We start from the raw sequence: 20,645 nt of genomic DNA, 5'->3' as shown, positions 1-20,645 counted from the left end.
CATATACAACAACCATGGCGAGAACACGGAGTGAAAACAGAGGCCCTGAAGGAACACCAGTTGGGACAACCCAACCAATTTCGTCAGTAGTGGAAATACCCCCGCATTCGACCTATGCCACCACCTAAGGAGGAATCCAGATAGGGGCAACTGAGCCTCAGCCACAAGGGACGAATCCCCCGGCTCCTTAAGGGACGAATTCCCAACTTCAGATGATACATGCCCCTGTGAATCCTCGACCCGTTGGGTATGAGTATTGAACTATTGTGACCACTAACCCCCCTTATGGGATGCCTCTATACCCGGAGGTTGGAGGAAGTGGACATGCAAATCAGAGTGAAGCGCAAGGGCAGTCGTCCCCCTATATACGCGGTTTCGCTCCTATTCCGGAAGACCAAGAGTTCTCTGGACCTTACACTGAGAAGGACTCTGAATCTTCAGATGATGATGTGGCTCCAAGAAGGAGGCATGCTGGTAAAGAGCCAATGTCTGATGTAAATGAGCATCCTAGGAGCACCCGAAGGACGAATCTCCAAGAAGTGCAGGAGAGAATCAGGGCACATGAGGATGAGATCCAAAGGTTGAAGCACGATCTGGAGGTGCACCTGACCCCAAGATCCCCACTACCTCCGAGGAGGAGAAATCCTCCTCCAATCATAGACCCGGATGGTCCACTGTAAAGAAGGGCTATTGTCCCAAGGGCTGATCCTAGTGATCTTCAGCCCATAGGAGATCCTGATGATCCTACTCCACCTTTCACTGAAGAAATAATGAATTCCCATATCTCAAGGAAGTTTAAGATGCCCACCATCAAAGCTTATGATGGAACTGGAGATCCCGCTAATCATGTCAGGACATTCTCTAATGCACCGTTGCTGTAGCCCGTGAATGACGCTATTAAATGTCGGGCCTTTCCTCAAACCTTGTCAGGAATGGCTCAAAGATGGTATAGATGTTTGCCTCCGAATTTTATTGGGTGCTTCAGAGAGCTAAGTCAAGATTTTATTATGAAAAATATTAGTGGGAGAGTGCATGAGAAAAGCTCAGCATCCTTCATGAGCATTGTGCAAGGAGCGAAAGAGTCCTTGAGTGACTATCTGAACCGTTTCACCAAGGAAGTTTTGAAAGTCCCAGACCTTCATGACAAGGTGGCTATGATAGCACTATAGGAGGGAACTAGAGACGAATTCTTCAAGATGTCGTTAGCCAAGCACCCTCCTGAAAGCATGTTACAGCTCCAAGACAGGGCCGGAAAGTACATCAAAGTGGAGGAGAGCGTAAGGAAGATGGTAGTGAATAACGAGCCCGCTGGTGGCAAGAAGCGAAAGACCGATCTGGAATATATTGCTAAGGACAAGTATCCTAGAACTGAGCAAAGAAATGATTCAACCCCAAAGAAGGGAGGACCTGGACAAAAGTTCACCGAATATGCTAAGTTGAACACTCCTAGGAGTTAGATCTTGATGGAAATCGAGAAAGATAAAGATGTTAGTTTGCCAAACCCCTGAAGGATGATCCTACCAAGTTGGATAAGAGCAAATATTGTAGATTTCACAAGGATGCTGGTCATAACACCGATGAGTGTAGACAATTGAAGGATGAATAGAGTTCTTCATTAAAAAAGGAAGGCTGAGCAAGTATACTGGAGATGGAGGAGATAGGAATAACAATGGAAGGAAGAATTTTGATGATCGTAGGAGGGATCACAACGATCAGGGGCGAAATCCCCAGCCAAGGGGCCGATGATAAATGCAATCTTTGAAGGACCATGACCCCGAGGACCGGTGATTAATATGATTTTTGGAGGACCAACTGTTGCGGGCTCATCCAGAAACTCGAGGAAAGCCTATACTAGAGAAGTTATGCATATTGTCGGGGAAGCCCCAAAGAGGGCTAGGACATGAGTCACAATGACGTTCGATGATTCTGATTTGGAGGGTGTTAAATTTCCATACGACAATCCTCTAGTTATATCACCGATAACAGGGAACATCCCAGTGAAGAGAGTCCTTGTAGACAATGGTACCTCGGTGGACATTTTGCTTCATGATACCTTTATAAGGATGGGATATAATGATTCTCAATTAACTCCAACTGATATGCCAAAATATGGATTTGCTGGAGTGGAGTGCCCCATGGAAGGGATAATTATGTTGCCGATGACCATAGGTCAGGAGCCAAGACAAGCAACACAGATGTTTTCAAGGAAGTACCTTTTTCTTACCATTCAGTGATGAAGTTTCCCACCCGGAATGGGATAGGAGAAGAGAGTGGAGATCAAAAGATATCAAGGAGTTGTTATGTAGCCTCTCTTAGGGATGATGGAGTTGCGGGCAGGTTCTGTCTATTGAAGATCTGGATATCCGTGAGGATGGCGAAAAAAGAGGGAATGCAGCAGAAGACTTGGTTCCGATTCCTTTGGCTCCCAAGGATCCTGAGAAAGTAACTTTCGTTGAAGCATCACTAGAGGTGCCCCTGAGAGGGAAGTTGGTAATATTTTTACAAGAGAATAGTGATGTATTCGCGTGGTCAGCAGCTGATATGCTTGGCGTAGACCCGAAACTGATCACTCACAAGCTGAACGTGGATCCAAATCGAAAGACTGTAAAACAAAAGAAAAGGACTTTTTCCCCTGAGAGGCAGGAGGAAATCAAGCAAAAGGTAGAAAAGCTCTTGGAGGCTGGTTTTGTTGAAGAAATACAATTTCCAGAGTGGTTAGTAAACCCTGTAATGGTAAAGAAGGCTAATGGAAAATGGAGAATATGAGTGGATTTTACTGATCTGAATGATACATGCCCAAAGGATTGCTTCCCGCTACCAAGGATAGATACATTGATAGATGCGACCGTTGTTCACGAGATGCTGAGTCTCATGGATGGATTCAATGGATATAATCAGATCAAGATGCATAATGATGACATCCCTAAGGTATCATTCATCACTGACTTTGGTATTTTTTTTATCTTGTTATGGCGTTTGGTCTCAAGAATTCAGGAGCTATCTATGAAAGGTTGGTAAATAAGATTTTCAAGGATCTTATTAGCAAAACTATGGAAGTTTATGTTGATGACATGTTAGTCAAGAGTCTAGTGAAGAATGACCACATAACCCATTTGAGGGGAGCTTTTGAGATCCTGGGATATCACAAAATGATGTTGAATCCTACAAAGTGCGCTTTCGGAGTAGGATCTGGAAAGTTTTTGGGATTGATGGTCTCCAAGAGAGGAATCAAGGCTAATTCCGATAAAATAAAAGCTATCCTGGATATGGAACCACCGCGTTCCATAAAGGACGTTCTAAAACTCACTGGAAGAGTTGCGGCTCTAGGATGATCATCTCTAAATCTGGAGACAAGTACTTGTCATTCTTCAAATCCTTGAAAAAGGTGAAAGATTACATATGGACTGAAGAAAGTCAAGAAGCATTTGAGGGATTAAAGAAGTATATGGCTCAAGACCTGTTGTTGGCTAAGCCAGCTCTAAATGAGGTCTTATACCTATATTTGGTTGTTTCAGAGAATGCCTTGAGCGCTGTATTGGTTAAGAAGGAACTTGAAGTCCATAAACCCATATATTATGTCAATAAGATCTTGCATGGAGCTGAGTTGAATTATTCAACTATTGAAAAGTTTGCTTTAGCCCTGGTGATGGCTTCAAGGAAGTTGCGTTTTTAATTCCAAGCTCATAGAATTGAAGTGCTAACAAATCAGCCCTTGAGAAACATCATTCACGGTCCTAAAGCTAGTGGAAGGCTGATTAAATGGGCTATTGAGTTGGGAAAATTTGACATAAAGAATAAGCCATGAACGGAAATAAAAGCCCAGGCTTTGGCTGACTTCGTGGTTGAATATACCATCCCCAACCAAGAAGTCAGGGGCAGGAAAATAATGAACCTCAGGGTATGGAGAGAAAAGAGGATAGTGAAGGTAAACAAAACAAAGAGAAGGAATATTGGGTTCTCTATTTTGATGAAGCATCAAAAACAAATTCGAGTAGAGCAGGGCTTGTTTTAAAAAGCCCAGATTGTTTCTTGATTGAATATGCCATGAAGTCAGACTTCCCTACCACAAATAATGAAGCTATGTATGAAGCTCTAATAGTTGGCCTCGGCCTGGCAGGAACATTGGGGGTCAAGAACTTGAAAGTCTGTGGGGATTCGAAGCTGGTCATATAACAAGTAAAAGGAAAGTTTGAGGGAAGAGACAAAACAATGGCTAGGTTTGTCCGCCTGGTAAGGGCTGTGATGACTCAGTTCGATGAATGCCATGTTGAGCACATTCCAAGGGAGGAAAATGCTAAGGCAGATGTGTTGTCTAAGTTCACTTCGTCAGAGATAGAGAAGAGCTCGGGAAGTGTGTACTTCCGTGTTTTGAAAACAGGGAGCATTGATGTTAATCTTGTAGCCCCTATATGGCTGGGGACATCATGGATAGATCCCATTAAAGCCCATATTAAACTGGCTGGCTGCTGAATGATGTGACTGAAGCCTGACAATTGGCTGTTCGAGCACTGAGATATTCCTTGATCGATGGGATTCTATATAAAAGATCTTATGTGGTTCCTTATTTAAGATGTCTCAGACCTGATGAGGCACGTTTGGCTTTTGAAGAAGTACAAGAAGGAATCTGTGGGCAACACTTGGGGGGCAGAGCAGTAGAGCACTGGCATATAAGATAACCTGTTTAGGCTTTTATTGGCCAGAGATGATGGCTGATGCCAAAGACTATGTCAAGAAATATGAATGTTGTCAGAAACATGCACCAGTTGTTCGACAACCTCCTAAGATGCTGACTTCCATCAATTCTCCCATCCCTTTTTCTATGTGGGGAATGGATATACTTGGGCCTTTCCCCATGGCCACCGCATAAAAGAAGTTCCTGATTGTAGCTATATATTATTTCATTAAGTGGATTGAAGCTAAACCTTTAGCCAAGATCACAACCAAACAAGTTGCACAATTCATGTGGGAAAATATCATGTGCAGATATGGAATTCCCTGAATTCTGGTCACCGATAATGGGACATAGTTCAATAATGAAGAGTTCAGGAAGTATTGCGAGGAGAATGAGATTGAGTTGCGGTTTACCTCCATAGCTCATCCGTAAGCCAATGCGCAAGCGGAAGTGGAAAATCGCATAATTTTAGATGGACTAAAGAAGATGATCGAGAAATCCAGGAATAATTGGGTGGATGAGATACTCCCGATAATTTGGGCTTATCGGACTACTTGTAGGGTCACTACTGGAGCAACACCCTTTATGTTAGCATATGGGGCAGAGGCGGTTGTTCCTGTAGAAATATCGTACTCGTCTCCCAGAATCCAAGCATACAATGCTGAAGAAAATGAGGAAGGGCAAAGGATAGCCCTGGATCTAATTGATGAAGTACGAGATGAGACATATGCGAAGATAGTGGAATATCAGAAAAAGGCTTCATTGTATTACAACTTAAGGGTGAAAGAAAGGTTCTTCAAGCAATATGATTTGGTCCTCAGAAAGGTGGAAGCTACTAGAGTAGGGCAGAAAGGAAAGCTCACCCCGAATTGGGAAGGGCCATATAAGGTTAAAAGCGTTCAAGGAAGAGGATCTTATAAATTGGAGACTATGGATAGAGAAGAAGTACCTCGAACTTGGCATTCTCAAAATCTGAAAATTTACTACCTATAGCTTGTACTTACTATAGTGGTAACAAGGTTCAAAAGCACGTGGAAGCTTTGCTCGCTTAGGATTTTATATATCAGTTTTAGTAGGATTTACATTCTAATTCATGACTATTAAGGGTTGGACCAATGTAACAAAGGTTTTGGAAAACCAGACTATGTATTCTTAAGTTGAAATTATTTCAAACTTTGGATATCCAGTTTATGATAATGCTTTGTTTGCTTTGGAAAAATTCTTGCTTTGATAACAAAAAAAAGAAATTTTCAAGAACTTTTCCTATTATAGAGTTCAAGTTGTTAATTATCCCCTTCTAAAATATAACACTTAAATTTAAAGGAGGGAAGGCTATGGGAAAGCAAGGAAAATAATATTAAATAAAACCCCGAAGGGTAACAAAGTCAGACTTTCATAAAAAGTTCTACAAAACAAAGGAAATATAAAAGCTAAGCGCTAGGTTTAGAAGGTTCAGACTCCTCAGACCCACTTTCTAAAGTGTCCTCAGATGATTCCTGAGTTGGTCTAGGAGGTTCTTCCACCCTGGCCTTCTTCGCAGTATGTTCAGCCTCATCCTCAGAGGAGGATCCCTCTTCTACGAAGCTATACTCATGCTCTTTTCTTTTCTGAACCACTGAAGCCTTAGATGAAGAAGCTCCGTGATCAGGGGAAAGAACCGATCGTTCCTCTTCACGGATAAGGTCCACAACCATATCTGTTACTCCCCTCAACCTTGGGATCTTGAGAAGGAAAGGAAAGGGATCTGCCTCGAGCATTTCCGGGTACTCAGCCTGAATGGCCTCAACAGTAGCATCCCAACCTTCTTTGTAGCTCATGGGGTGAATAAGGGCGTCATGCTCCTCCATCAAGTCCTTCAAGTCCTGAGTGTCCATCCAGGCATCGAAATTTTTTCTTTTTGGTCGTTCAAAATGACAATTTTGGCCCGAGCAACCTCCAAGTCAGAAGTTGAGGAGGCAAGTTGGGCCTTGAGGCTCTCGATTTGTTTATTGGCCTCCTCAAGCTTCTTGTTGGTGTCGTCATACACCACCTTCCAAGCGTTAGCTTGATAGAGTGCCCATAGAAAATGGACATTGGATTGAAAGAAAAGGAAAGAAAAGCAACTATAAAATTCCCACTAAGGAAAGGAATGAAATAAAAATGAAAAAGAAAATAAGTTACAGTCGCTATGGCCTGAGCGCCAAACAGCTCGTTGGCTTCCCAGCCCTGTTGAAGGACAAAATCCCGATAGTCTACCGCGGAAATAGACTGAAGCGACCATTCTTTGGCATGCTTCGTATTTCCGATGATTGTGTCTTTTCCCCGGATTCCCCATGCCGGTTGGAAGAAGACCCCTGGCTTCTATTTTGTGCACATGGGTTGGCTGGAGCCTTCCTCATCCCCTTTTCTATTCTGAAGAATAAATTCATGGAAACGATCACCCAAGCACGGGTCCTTGAAGACTTTCCTAGCCCTCTTCATCCTCGTGGTTTCCAAGTCCTTGGGCTTGGTCGCCTCTACGATCTTTTCAGCCACTACATGAAAGGATAAAAATTAGTTGAAACCAGAAAAGAAACAAGCTAAAAGGCAAAAAGAGATAAAGAGATAAAGGTTGGGAAATAGTTTTCATAGAGATGGGAGAAAGGCTGCGCTTGACCAAAACCGTCTCCTTGATGAGGTCCCAGGAGTGGGATGTCCCGTTATCCTGGGTAAGGAGATTAAAAGCTATTGTCTCTTCTTCAGACAACACAATGTCATTAGGGCTTCCATCTACCACTTGCCCGAAAGACGAAAGGAAAAGTGTGCCCAGTCGCCACCTTCCCAAACCAAATACAAAAACTCCTTTTTCCACCCCACATTGTTATCAGGGATGGACTTCCCATTGTCTATATGGGGATTGTGGGACGTTGATTCAGACTAACCCATCATGGGTTCTTAACAGGACTGTTGGGGCCACATTGTTCTTAACACATTATGACAAGAAGCAAAATATCAACCTCCACGCATTCGGAGGGAGTTGACAAGGGTTGATCCCGATATCTGCTAAGAGAAGAGGAATAAAAGGATGAAAGGGGAACCTGACTCCAACTCTGAGTGTGTCCCTGTAGACACATAGAGCATCTTTTTTCCAGTGGTAAGCCCTATTCGTTGCGCTTGCAAAAACCAACTTATAGGGCTTTTGGATCTTGAAAACGTTGGTTAGCTTCTCCAGCTCCTTCCCATCTTGGAACGTACAAATATGATCAAATGCGTACAAGTGAGCATCAGAAGGGTACTCGTCCCCACGGGTGTTGATCATATCGATCAAGGAGGAATACCTCGATCGAATAGGAAACTCGCTTGATTTCTTGGCCACATTCATTTTGGCCAAGCGAGTTATTCTCTTATCTTCCATCTAAAAAGTACAAAAGAAGTAGATTCAGGCATATATCTAATATGAAGTGTAGAAAAACGAAAATATGCAGAAAATTTAAGCAAGACACAAAATTAAACTACAAGTTTGGGAAAAACAAAAAAATACAAGAAATAATACCTGGGAGTTTGAAGAATCGGGAGAAAAGTGGAGGAAGGTTTTGAAAACTCTAAAAAAGACCTAGGGCTTTTAGAGGGGGGGAAAAGAGAATTTAAGGAGCGAGAAATGAGAAGTGAGGTGAAATAACTCACCTCAATTACTTATATAGGCGGCAAGAAGAAAATGAAGGGACAAAAGGCCCATAAACATAAAAGCCCAAAAGAAAAAGTCCAAGATCTGGAACATTCCAGAATACTCTTGGGAATTCTGGAGAAATCTAGGAAAATGTATATAGTAATATATATATATATATCCAAATAAAATTTGGAAAAACAAAGGCCTAACCTATGGCCCAAATCCAATTAGGATTTGGAAAAATAAAGGCCTAACCTATGGCCCAAATCCAATTAGAATTTGGAAAAACAAAGGCCCAACCTATGGCCCAAATCCAAATAGAATTTGGAAAAACAGAGGGTCAATTCAAGACCCAAAATCAAAATAAAATTTGGAAAAATTAAAACGACTAGGATTTAGGTCAAATTCCTGGTCGTGAATCCTAGTCATTTGTGTTCGAACAGGAGCCGAGAAATGACAAAAAATTTGACCAGAATCCAGGACGTTTAAACAACTAGGATCTAGATTGAATTCCTGGTCGTGAATCCTGGTCGTATGAATTCGAATAGAAGCCAGGAATAGGCCAAAAGTTCGACCAGAATCCAGGTCGTTAATTGGACTAGGATCCAGGTTGAATTCCTGGTCGTGAATCCTAGTCGTATGAATTCGAACAAGAACCAGGAATAGACCAAAAGTTCAACCAGAATCCAAGTCGTTAATTCGATTAGGATCCAGGTCGAATTCCTGTTCGTGAATCCTGGTCGTTTGGATTCGAACAGGAGCTAGGAGTAGACCAAAAGTTCGACCAGAATCCAGGTCGTTAATTCGACTAGGATCTAGGTCGAATTCCTGGTCATGGATCCTGGTCGTTTTTATTCGACCAGACTCCAAGAGCTGGACAGAATTTCGACTAGGATGCAGGTCATCCAAATGACTAGAATCCTGGTCGAAAAGGCTAGAAATTGCAAAAAATTCTGAAAATAAAGGATAAATTCTGAAATTTAAGAATAAATTCTGAATATTAAGGGAAATCCCTGAAAAATAGAGAAAAATCCCATAAATTAAGGGAAAATTCCTGAAAAATAGAGAAAAACCCCAAAAATTAAAGGAAAATTCCTGGAAATTAAAGAAAAATTCCAGAAAATTCATGAATGATAGGAATAAGGTAAGAAAAGTAATAGGGAGGTTCTAAAACATCCATGAAGCCACGTACAAGGAAAATCGTTGTAAATGTGTAGGTCGCTCCACACTTTGCGGAAAAACGATACGCTATAAGGGAATAAATGAACTCAACTTCTGCGAAATCTTTTACGATTTCCCAGAAGGTGGGGGGAAAATGATAGGGGATAAAATATACCTTAATTATGTCGTTAATATTGGATTAATTACATCTAGGACTATAAGGCCCATTAAAAGGCCATATGTATGACATTCAAACCAAGAAGGTTTACACATTGATCAGGTCCAAGAAGGTTAACACATTGATCAGGCCTGATGGAACAAAGAAAGCCCAATAACCCTGAATATTAAATAATTTCATAATCAATTAACATGGGATAAATCAGCTAATCAGTAAAGTCCAAATAAGGATAGAATTCCTTGGAGATTGGCCTCCAAGAAATCCCATAGGATAAGGAATCAGTTTCCTACTTCCTAGGACTCCAAAGTCCATTCTAATTCTGAGAATTGTCCACCAAGTCTCCTAACTCTAGTCCAATTCAAGGACTCCCAACATCTATATAAGGAGCCTCACCCCAAAAATCAGAACTATGTTTTTGACTTGAGCCTTGGTAATCAGCAAGGTACGTAGGCATCTTATTAAGGCATATCGAGTCACGAAACACAAGAGCAGTCAGATTAAGTCTCAAAGCTCACGAACCCTAGTAATAAATACAACAATTAATAACTTAAGTTTTTATCCCTAACATTTTGATTTCCTTGAAGCGAGCAGAAGACCATGCAGATTATTTAATGATAACTTTCGGAGTTTTGGGAAAGAAGAAGTTGTATGCTATGTTTTCAAAGTGTGAGTTTTGGTTGTACGAAGTTCAATTCTTAGAACATATAGTCAATAATGAAGGAACCAGGGTGGATTCAGCGAGGATTGAAGCTATTATGAATGGGGAGAGACCAAAAACACCAACTAAAGTGAGAAGTTTCTTATTATTGGCAGGATATTATCGAAAATTTGTTCAAGTTTTCTTGAAGATTGCAACACCTATGACAAAGATTACCAGGAAAAAATGAGCAGTGTGTAGGATTTTATCTATCACAGAAGCATGGTAAAACAATTTTTATGATATAAAATCCATATAATATGCATACAGATCATGAATTAAATTGAGGGATCGTTTCTAACCTTTAAAAGCGATCCAAGAACCACAAGCGGAGATCCTTAGCAGCTGCTCCTCAAGTGTGAAGCACTCCACCGGTATCCACCAAGAAATCGATGTAATGGAGGAGAAGGAGGTGGAGAGAATTAGGGTTTTGTAAATTTTTAGGTTGAGGAAAAAATAGGGTTTATAATAGTATATTTATAGGTAAAATTTTCAGCTGAAATTTTTTCCATAAAATATTATTATTATTAACCCTTTATTATTCTCACTAATAATTAAAACACCTTTTAATTATTAATCCTTTTTCTAAACACTTTAGAAATAATTCTCTCTCATGATTTAATTTCCTAAAATTAAATTCTTAATTAATAATATTAAAAACTTTTTCTTAATTAATTTATAATTAATTAAATCTCATTTAATCAATTATTAAATTTTCCAATTAATTATTTATTTCATAAATAAATAATTATCATCCATTATTAATTAATTCCTCCACCATTAAATCATTCTCTTTTATGTTGTGACCCTGTAGGTTCAATATTAAGCCGGTAGTAAAAATAAATAATAATAAAACTATTTTATCATTATTTATATAAATTCTCTAATTCATTAAATATGATTAATTAATTAATCATATTTATACTACATCGTGAGGGATACTTCTCAGCATATCGCGACTATCCGGATAATATGAATTCACTGCTTATGTTACGACCGGCATTTTCGTGTAATATTAATTGTGGATTTGGTATAATATTAAAGCCGAATAAAAATATGTTCAATTATTGTACGATTGTGTAAGCGAGAATTTCTGCATTATAAAATTTTTATGTGTAATACATGATTTTTTTTCAAAGCAAAATTTTAATTATTTCCTTTACTTTTGATTTATAAGGAATATTCTAAGCCTTGGAGAAATTTTCTTTTAAAAGATATTTTGTTCACAAATTTTGAAAGTGACTTTATAAAATCTCTAAAAATCCAAGTTATTTTATGGTATAAATTTTATAATTTTTGAACTTGTGTTTTATTTTATAAAAATAAATCTTTATAAATATAATTAGCAAATTCCATAGTTATCCTTGCATGCAAATTCCTTCCATACATTCCAAAAGGGCTAAAGAGTCAATAACCACCCCACTAACTCTTATTTCCTAGCCAAATACCTTCTTTACCCTTGCATGCAAATTCAACCAAGTTCAAGTGGAAGGCTAATCATGTCAATTCCTAATTCCACTCACTTTTGCCAATACAAAAACCATAAGACAAGCAAAGTCATGATCATTTTTACTCATCACCCACACCACACTCACTCTTCTCTCCCTCCTCCTCCCTCACTCTCGGCTCTCTCTCTCTCACTCTCGGCCTTTAGCCGAGAACCACCCCTCCCCATTTTTTTTCATTTCTCCACCAAGCTTCTACTCTTTATACAAGTAAATGTTATCTCCCATACCATGATCATTCATATTTCAAAGAGTTTTGAGTAGAAAGTTTAAGTTTAAGGGTTGCATGTAAAGGTTTTAGTGAAACTCAAAATACAATCTTGATTCTTATGGATTTAAGGTTGTTTTTGAGAGGACTACAATGAATGGATAAGTGCCAAGTCTTGAGAAGGAAACTCTTGATGATTTAATGGCCATTTCCATCCATTTCATTCGGCCATGACCATATGGGAGCCGAATGAATGGTCCTTGAAATCATTCTTGTTGTTTTGTTCAATTTTTGCATGTTTATGTGATAATGACTTGAATTTTGTGGTGAAAATTTGATAAAACTCCTTGCATGCTAAGTGATCATCTAGGTATACCTTATGCTAGGCTTGCATGTCAATTTTAAGATGGAATATATGTAGAAAATATGTTGTTTGGTTTGAAAAACCCGAAGGCATGCATGCATGTGGAATTCTCTTAGTTTGTTGTAAGATTTTGATCATTTGGAAAAGATTTTGTTAGTGAGCCTTAATTTCAGTAGGAATAATGTGATAATATTGATTTATGCTTCTTGTTGCATGGTAATAAATTGTGGTTATCTTTTATAAAAATATATATCTTGTTGTTTCAAAAGCATGAAGATTTGCGATTTGTTAAGAGTAGTCTCTTTCGTTTTGCCATAGTTGCACCTTAGGTAAGGATGATCTCACCAAGGTTATTTTGAGAAAAAGGGAGTTAGTTCAGTAGAATACCAAGTATAGGTCTTGGTTTAAGTATTTAGTTGTTGTTAATTGGGTTTGTCAAGTCAAAACCTTGGAAAATGAGAGTTATAGTTTCTGCAGAAAAATCAGTTTAGTACCCTGAGGTTTAGAGTGAGTTTTGACCATGTCATTGATGTGCACTTTGAGGCCCAAGCCACCAGAAGTTAGTATGTGGAATATATAATAGGTTTTAGGAGTTGATTGGAGGTTTGCATGTCATTTGGTTAGGTGCACAAGTAGAATAACAAAATCTGTCCAGCAGGGGACAGTTTTGTTACAACTTAGAAATAGGGAGATTTGGCCATGTCATGGGTAGGCCCTCATTAGGCCCAATTGGGCCTTAGTTAGAGGGTGTGTCAGAGAAGTTTTTCCAACCATAGTTCATAGGATATGAGCTAGAACCACGTGTCACAAGTTAATTCAAGTCAGGGCATTTTCTGCCCAGAAAAAAACAGGGGAACCTTGGACTTTTAGCTTAGGCCCAAGAAGGCCCAAGCCAGGCCTTTGAGCCACATCAAGCTTGTGAGATGCCCTTAGGTCAGGAAAGTCTTGTGTAAAAATTTTGAAGAAAAACTTGTAGTTTAAGAGTGTCTAATGCACTCAAGAAACCTTAGTTACCATTCTGAAATTTGCACCAGTGAACACTTTCACTTATCGCATAGTTTTAGGACACTTAGAAGTGAGTATTAGGTCGACCACCATAGTTGTAAGATAGTATAAGGTCAGTAGAACAAAAGGCACAAGTGAGGGTCAATAGGTTTTGGATAATTTAGGAAAGGCACATTGAGTTAGGAAGCCCAAATTCGAAGACTTCGTTTAGTTAGCGACCAAGTAACTTGAGTGGTGAGTCGAGATCATCCAAGCCTAGTGTGGCATTATGGTGTATATGATGTTATTTGGTATTAATATACGATATGTGATTATGTGGTTACATGTGTACATTTGAAAATATAAAGGTGGATATGAATTAAGTGCGTATAGGCCTAAGTGCCATCCATGTTTAATTTCGGGTTGTAAATAGGTTAAGATGGAAAGAATATATTATAATGAGGATTATTATTATTATGTAGGATCTCGAGACGAGGGAAAACTTGCCATAAAAGTCGAGTGAAGCTCCAGTTGTTGCTCCTACCAGTCAGACCAGACCAGTCTATCTCAAGGCAAGTGATTCAACTTGACCTTCGCATTTACTGTAAACAGTTCATATATATATCGATGCAATTATCCTGAGTCATTTTGATATATTTAAATCAAGAGTATCTTTTGTTTATCTTTGAGTTACATAGAAATGCCATGAACCCTCGAGTACATATTGCAAGTAGTTCAAAAGTCTTTTATGATAGTTTAATGCCATGATAAATTAGAGATGCGTTATAATATCTTATTGATCCTTTTGTTTATCATGCTACTGATCCCTGAGAAATCTTGATGTTGCACCCTGATGCTTTGATTCAACTCTTGAAATAGCCTCGATAGAAACTTTATTTTGATACCTAAAAGCCAATCATTTCTTAAATACATTCATGATTGTTTGATAACCCTATCCTTACCCTAAAGCTTGACACCCTGTTATATACTGAGCTGATGATCGCCTTCTTTATATTTTAACACCTTTATCCTATTGGAACCAGTGATGCCTATCTTTTGATGTTCTAATACCTATATCTTGTCTACAACTGTTGCTTTAAGTCTAGTTTGGCATTACTCTTTCATCTTATCCAATAGCCTGGCTTAATTTCCTTGTCTAAGTTCTTGTTTATGGAAACCTCTCAACTACCCTAATATAGTAAAGTCTAGTAGATCATGGCCCTGAGATTTAGAGTCATATTTCCAGTGTTTCAAGTTGATCTATAATCCCTTGATAAAAATAATTACAGTCGAAAGAAATTTTGTCATAAATCGGCATCAGTTTTTAAAATGATTAAAACGTGGATTTTTCAGTCCCAAAGGGGGACAAATGTTTTCTTGAATGGTGGATCTGGACTGAGACGCGAGTCCTTTCCACACTTATATTAGGCTTAAAAGTTGCCTAGGGATTCCCAATAATGTTTTAGAACCCAGCGAGGTTCGGGATTACTTCGCGGCTGATCACCGGCTGTAATCCGTAGCGTCATAAAATGATTTTGATTAAGAATGGTTTTAAAATTTGTTTTGATGCAAGCAAAATGATGCCAACTCACATAAGATTTATCTCTCGATTATCATTGATTATGTCATTCCATTGTCATTCCTAAAGGTATATCTCGATTTATGCTTTGCGTTGTATTGTTAGCACTTGTTGAGCTTTTGGCTCACTTCTTGCTTTACCCTGATATTACAGCTAGCAGCCATGGTTAGATTCAAGCAGACTGCCCGTAAGACCTGTGATGCGGATGCTTATGTTCGAGCCCAGGTAGAATAAGTAATAATAGCTGTGTGAGGACTCGGTATTTGTAATCAGATGTAATAGTTGATAGTGTTGGGCTGTTCCAAACCCTAAACTGTAAGATCTTGGATTTTGGTTGTGTAGTACTCATTAAAATGATGTAATAACTATAACTATTTTGCTATTTAAGTTGGGGGTGTGACAGGTTTTGGTATCAGAGCTACGGTTTAGAGTCCCTGGACAGCCCAAATAGGTTATAGGACTTGTGAGTAGGTTATAGATACTATGCGAGAGAGTAGGTAAAGTAAATTATTATTAATACTCCTCTTATTGGTTGTCAGCAAAGGGCGCATTCCTCGTCATCCTCTGGGTCGGACGACACTATTGCTTTCTCCGTGTATGCTGAGTTGAGGCGCGAGTTCGACATGCTTCAGGGCAAGTACGACCGACTGATAGACCGACTGAAGAACGTGTATCCGGACAGTCGAAACTACGAAGGGAAGCCCAAGGAGCAGATGATTGCGAGACTTGAGACCTTGGTTGGGTACGTCAACACTAAGCTTGAAGAGATGCCAGCGCACCGGGACCGTACCAGCCAGTATGTCATTCAGATGGTGGCGGATGAGCTCCAGAGCATTGTGAAGACACTTCGAGAGGAAAAGTCTACCAAGCCCCGTTCAGATGGAGTGGAGCCTTAGTTCTTTCCATTTACCTTTCATGTTGTTGTACTATCAAACTCTAAGGAATCCCCAGTTGCTTCTGTCTTTCCTTTAAATAAGCCTGTTATTTCTAGAATCAGACTATGTCCCAATCCTATGTACTGTGACCTTTAAAATTTCAATAATTATGTGCTATTGTTCCATTTGCTCTCAACTGTTATTTTATGTTTTTATCATCATATCTGCTTAATTTGGAAACGTGACCCCATATGTAAACAAGAATGCCATGCGATACCCTCGAATCATTTTATCATTCATATTTGTTATAACACAACTCTTATTTCAGGATCATGCCTCCCAAAAAGAAGAATCCAACAACCACCTTCACCACAGACCCAAATATTCTTCAACTACTGGAAACCTTGCAACAGCAAACCAATGCTATAGCTCAACAACAATTAACTCTTCAACAACGAATTGAAAACCAAGATAACCGTGAGCCATATCAACCACCTGAACCACCAGTACCACCAAGACAAATTGTCACTTTCAAGGCTTTTCAGAATGTGAATCCACCTGTATTTCAGGATACCACTGATCCAGTGATAGCAAACACATGGATCAAGGAGATGGAAAGGGCTTTTGAGTTGGTACAGTTAGGGGACGATCAGAAGACGCTGTATGCCACTTACTTCTTGAAGGGAGAAGTCATTTATTGGTGGGAATCAGTAAAAGTTATGGAAGTCACTCAGCAGATTTCTTGGGAAAGATTTAAGAAGTTATTTCTGGACAAGTATTACCCTAAGTACATGCAGAATCAGATGGAGCTAAAATTTCTTGAGTTAAAACAAGGGAACATGACTGTACTGGAATATGAGAAGAAGTTCACTGAGTTGTCAAGGTTTGTGACAAAGTATACCAGCACTGAGGAAGAAAAAGCAAAGAAATTTCAACAAGGATTGGAGCCTTGGATCAGAGATAGGGTGGCTATGTTTGAACTTGAGACTTATGCGGGAGTAGTACAGAAAGCTGCTCTGATTGAGAATAATGGGATGCAGTCAAGGAAAGAGAGGGATAACAAGAAGAGGAAGGTTCCATTTTATGGAGAAAAGTCTGAAGCTGGAAGTTCGCAAGATCGGAATGTAAAGAGGATTGGTTTCCAGAAGGGCGGAAATTTTCAAAGGAAAGGAAATTTGGGCAGAAGGCAAGAATCAAAAGGGAACAATCAGGCAAACCAAGGGCAAGTTGGAGAAAACAGGTTCCAGAGGCCAGAATGCAAGCACTGTGGAAGAAGGCACCCCGGAGTATGCAATAAGCTGAGTATGACCTGTTATAGGTGCAATCAGAAGGGACATTTGGCAAATGAGTGCAAGATGCCGAAGCCAGGAGTTACGTGCTACAAATGTGGGAAGACTGGACACATGGCTAGGGAATGTAAGGCAACAGGACCAGTCAGAGCTCTGATGAACGTGGCAAGTACCAGTGCAAGCGTGCCAGCTGAGGTATTGGCATTACCTCCACCACCCGCACCAACCCCGCAAGCAACAGCAAGGACATTTGATCTAAAGATGAAAGATGCTGTTCAGAATTCTGAGGTGATAGCAGGTACACTTTTACTCAATAATGTCAAAGCCAAAGTATTGATTGATTCGGGAGCCACAAGATCTTTCATAACAGAATCCTTTGTTGATAAGATCCAATGTGATAAAACGGTTATGAGTGAGGTAGTAAATGTGGTAATTGCGAACCAAGAGAAGATTCCTGTGAATCGATTTTGTCCAAAATGTGAGATTGATATTTCAGGATATAAGTTCTCGGCCGACTTGATACTCTTCAAGCTGGGAGAATTTGATATAATCTTAGGAATGGATTGGTTAGGAGAGAATAGCGCGCAGATAAATTGTAAGACCAAGAGAGTGAATTTAAAGACGAAGAGTGGAGAGAAGGTAGTATTTAAGGGACAGAGGCAAGAGCGACTATTTCTTACAATTATTCAGGCTAAGAAGTTACTTAGAAAAGGTTGTGAGTCGTTCCTAGCATATGTAGTGGATTCAGAGAGAGGCAGCCCCAGCATGGAAGATATTCCTGTAGTTAATGAGTTCCCCGATGTGTTTCCCGACGAACTACCAGGCTTACCACCAGATCGACAAATTGAGTTCGAGATCAACCTTGCTCCAGGCACGGAACCAGTTTCAAAGGCTCCGTATAGGATGGCACCAGCAGAAATGAAAGAGTTGGCGAGCCAGCTACAAGAATTATTGGATAAGGGAGTGATACGACCAAGTACGTCGCCATGGGGAGCACCTGTTCTCTTTGTGAAGAAGAAAGATGGGAGTATGCGTCTATGCATAGATTACCGGGAGTTGAATAAAGTAACGATCAAGAACCGCTACCCGCTACCAAGGATAGATGACCTTTTTGATCAGTTAAAGGGAGCAAAATGTTTTTCGAAGATTGACTTGAGATCGGGATACCATCAATTAAAGATCAAGGAAGAAGATATTCCCAAGACCGCATTTAGGACCAGATATGGGCATTATGAATTCCTAGTAATGCCGTTTGGATTGACCAACGCCCCGGCCGCATTCATGGATCTGATGAATCGGGTATTTAAGAAGTATTTGGATAAATTTGTCGTGGTATTTATTGATGACATCCTTATTTATTCTAAATCGGAAGAAGAACATATGCAGCATCTCTGGATAGCCTTGGAGATACTCCGACAAGAGAAGTTGTATGCCAAGTTTACCAAATGTGAGTTTTGGTTAAAGGAAGTTCAATTTTTGGGGCATGTTATTGGAAATGATGGAATTAAAGTGGATCCGGCGAAGATTGATGCAGTTATGGGTTGGGAGAGGCCAAGGACTCCTACGGAAGTGCGAAGTTTTCTAGGATTGGCCGGATACTATAGAAGATTCGTCAAGGATTTCTCGAAGATCGCCACGCCATTGACCAAGTTAACCAGAAAGAATCAAAGGTTTGAATGGAGTGCAGAATGTGAAAGTAGCTTTCAAGAGTTAAAACAGAAGTTGGTAACAGCGCCGGTGTTAGTACTTCCAGATGATCAAGGGAATTTTGTAATATTCAGCGACGCTTCACATAAGGGTTTGGGTTGTGTGTTGATGCAACACAGTAAGGTAATAGCATATGCGTCAAGACAGTTGAAGCCGCACGAGTTAAAGTATCCGACGCATGACTTGGAACTAGCCGCCATAGTATTCGCACTCAAGATTTGGAGACACTATCTCTATGGAGAAAAGTGTGAAATCTACACGGATCACAAGAGTTTAAAATACATTTTTACTCAGAAAGAGCTCAATATGAGGCAGAGGAGATGGCTGGAATTGATTAAGGACTATGACTGTTCGATAAATTACCATCCTGGAAAGGCGAACGTAGTGGCCGATGCGCTGAGTCGGAAGGAAAGATTGAATGCAATGATAACATCAAAAGAGTTATCTGAAGAAATCGGAAAATTTGAATTGGAACTTTGTGCTTATGGGGAAGTCAAAGAAGTTTGTCATGCAATGACCTTTCAGCCAATACTACTGGAAAAGATAAAGAAGTATCAAGAGGAAGTAATGGAAAAAGAGAAAAATCAGTTATCTGGAGAAGAGATTAATACTAAAAGGGATGAGCAAGGAATACTAAGGTTTTCATCCAGAATATGGATTCCCCATGTATCTGAATTAAAGAATGAGATCCTCCATGAAGCCCACCATTCGAAATTCTCAATCCACCCGGGAAGCACCAAGATGTATCAAGACTTAAAGAAGAACTTTTGGTGGCCAAATATGAAGCGAGACGTGGCAGAATGGGTTGCGAAGTGCTATACTTGTCAGAAAGTAAAGGCAGAACATCAACGACCAAGCGGGTTAATTCAGCCCCTGAAGATTCCAGAATGGAAATGGGAAAATATCGCTATGGACTTTATAGTAGGACTACCGCGAACAAAATCCGGACATGACGCAATATGGGTTATAATTGATCGTCTTACGAAGTCGGCGCATTTCCTTCCAATAAATGAGAAGTCGTCACTGGACAAGTTGGTTCATCTGTATGTGCACGAAATCGTATTAAGGCATGGAGTACCTGTATCAATAGTTTCAGACAGAGATCCCCGATTTAACTCAAGATTCTGGAAGCAATTCCAGGAATGTCTTGGCACGAAGTTGAATATGAGCACGGCGTATCACCCGCAGACTGATGGCCAGAGTGAAAGAACAATTCAAACAATTGAAGACATGTTGCGCAGTTGTGCAATCGATTTTGCTGGAAGTTGGGACGACCACCTGCCATTAATTGAATTTTCATATAACAACAGCTATCATTCCAGTATCGGCATGCCACCATATGAAGCTTTGTACGGGCGAAAATGTAGATCACCAACAAGTTGGGATGAAGTAGGAGAAGGAAGAATTCTCGGCTCAGAATTGGTACAACAGTTGCATAACTCAGTCAAGTTAATTCAGAAAAGGTTGCTTGCTGCTCAAGATAGACAGAGGAAGTATGCGGATCCAGCGCGTAAGGATGTTCAATTCCAAATTGGCGAAGCTGTGTTGCTAAAAGTGTCACCTAGGAAAGGGTTGATAAGATTTGGCAAGAAAGGAAAGTTAGCACCTAGATACGTAGGTCCTTTTGAGATTTTGAGTCAAGTAGGAAAGGTGGCCTACGAGTTGGCCTTACCACCTCAGTATCAGCATGTGCATAATGTGTTCCATGTGTCGTTGCTTAAGAAGTACAATCCTGACGCTAGCCATGTGATAGAATATGAACCTGTAGAAATTCAGGCAGACCTGTCATTTGTGGAGCAAC

This window comes from Apium graveolens, chromosome 7 (assembly GCF_009905375.1).
Source record: "Apium graveolens cultivar Ventura chromosome 7, ASM990537v1, whole genome shotgun sequence".
Classification (NCBI taxonomy): domain Eukaryota; kingdom Viridiplantae; phylum Streptophyta; class Magnoliopsida; order Apiales; family Apiaceae; genus Apium; species Apium graveolens.
Note: the sequence above shows the minus strand (reverse complement) of the source record.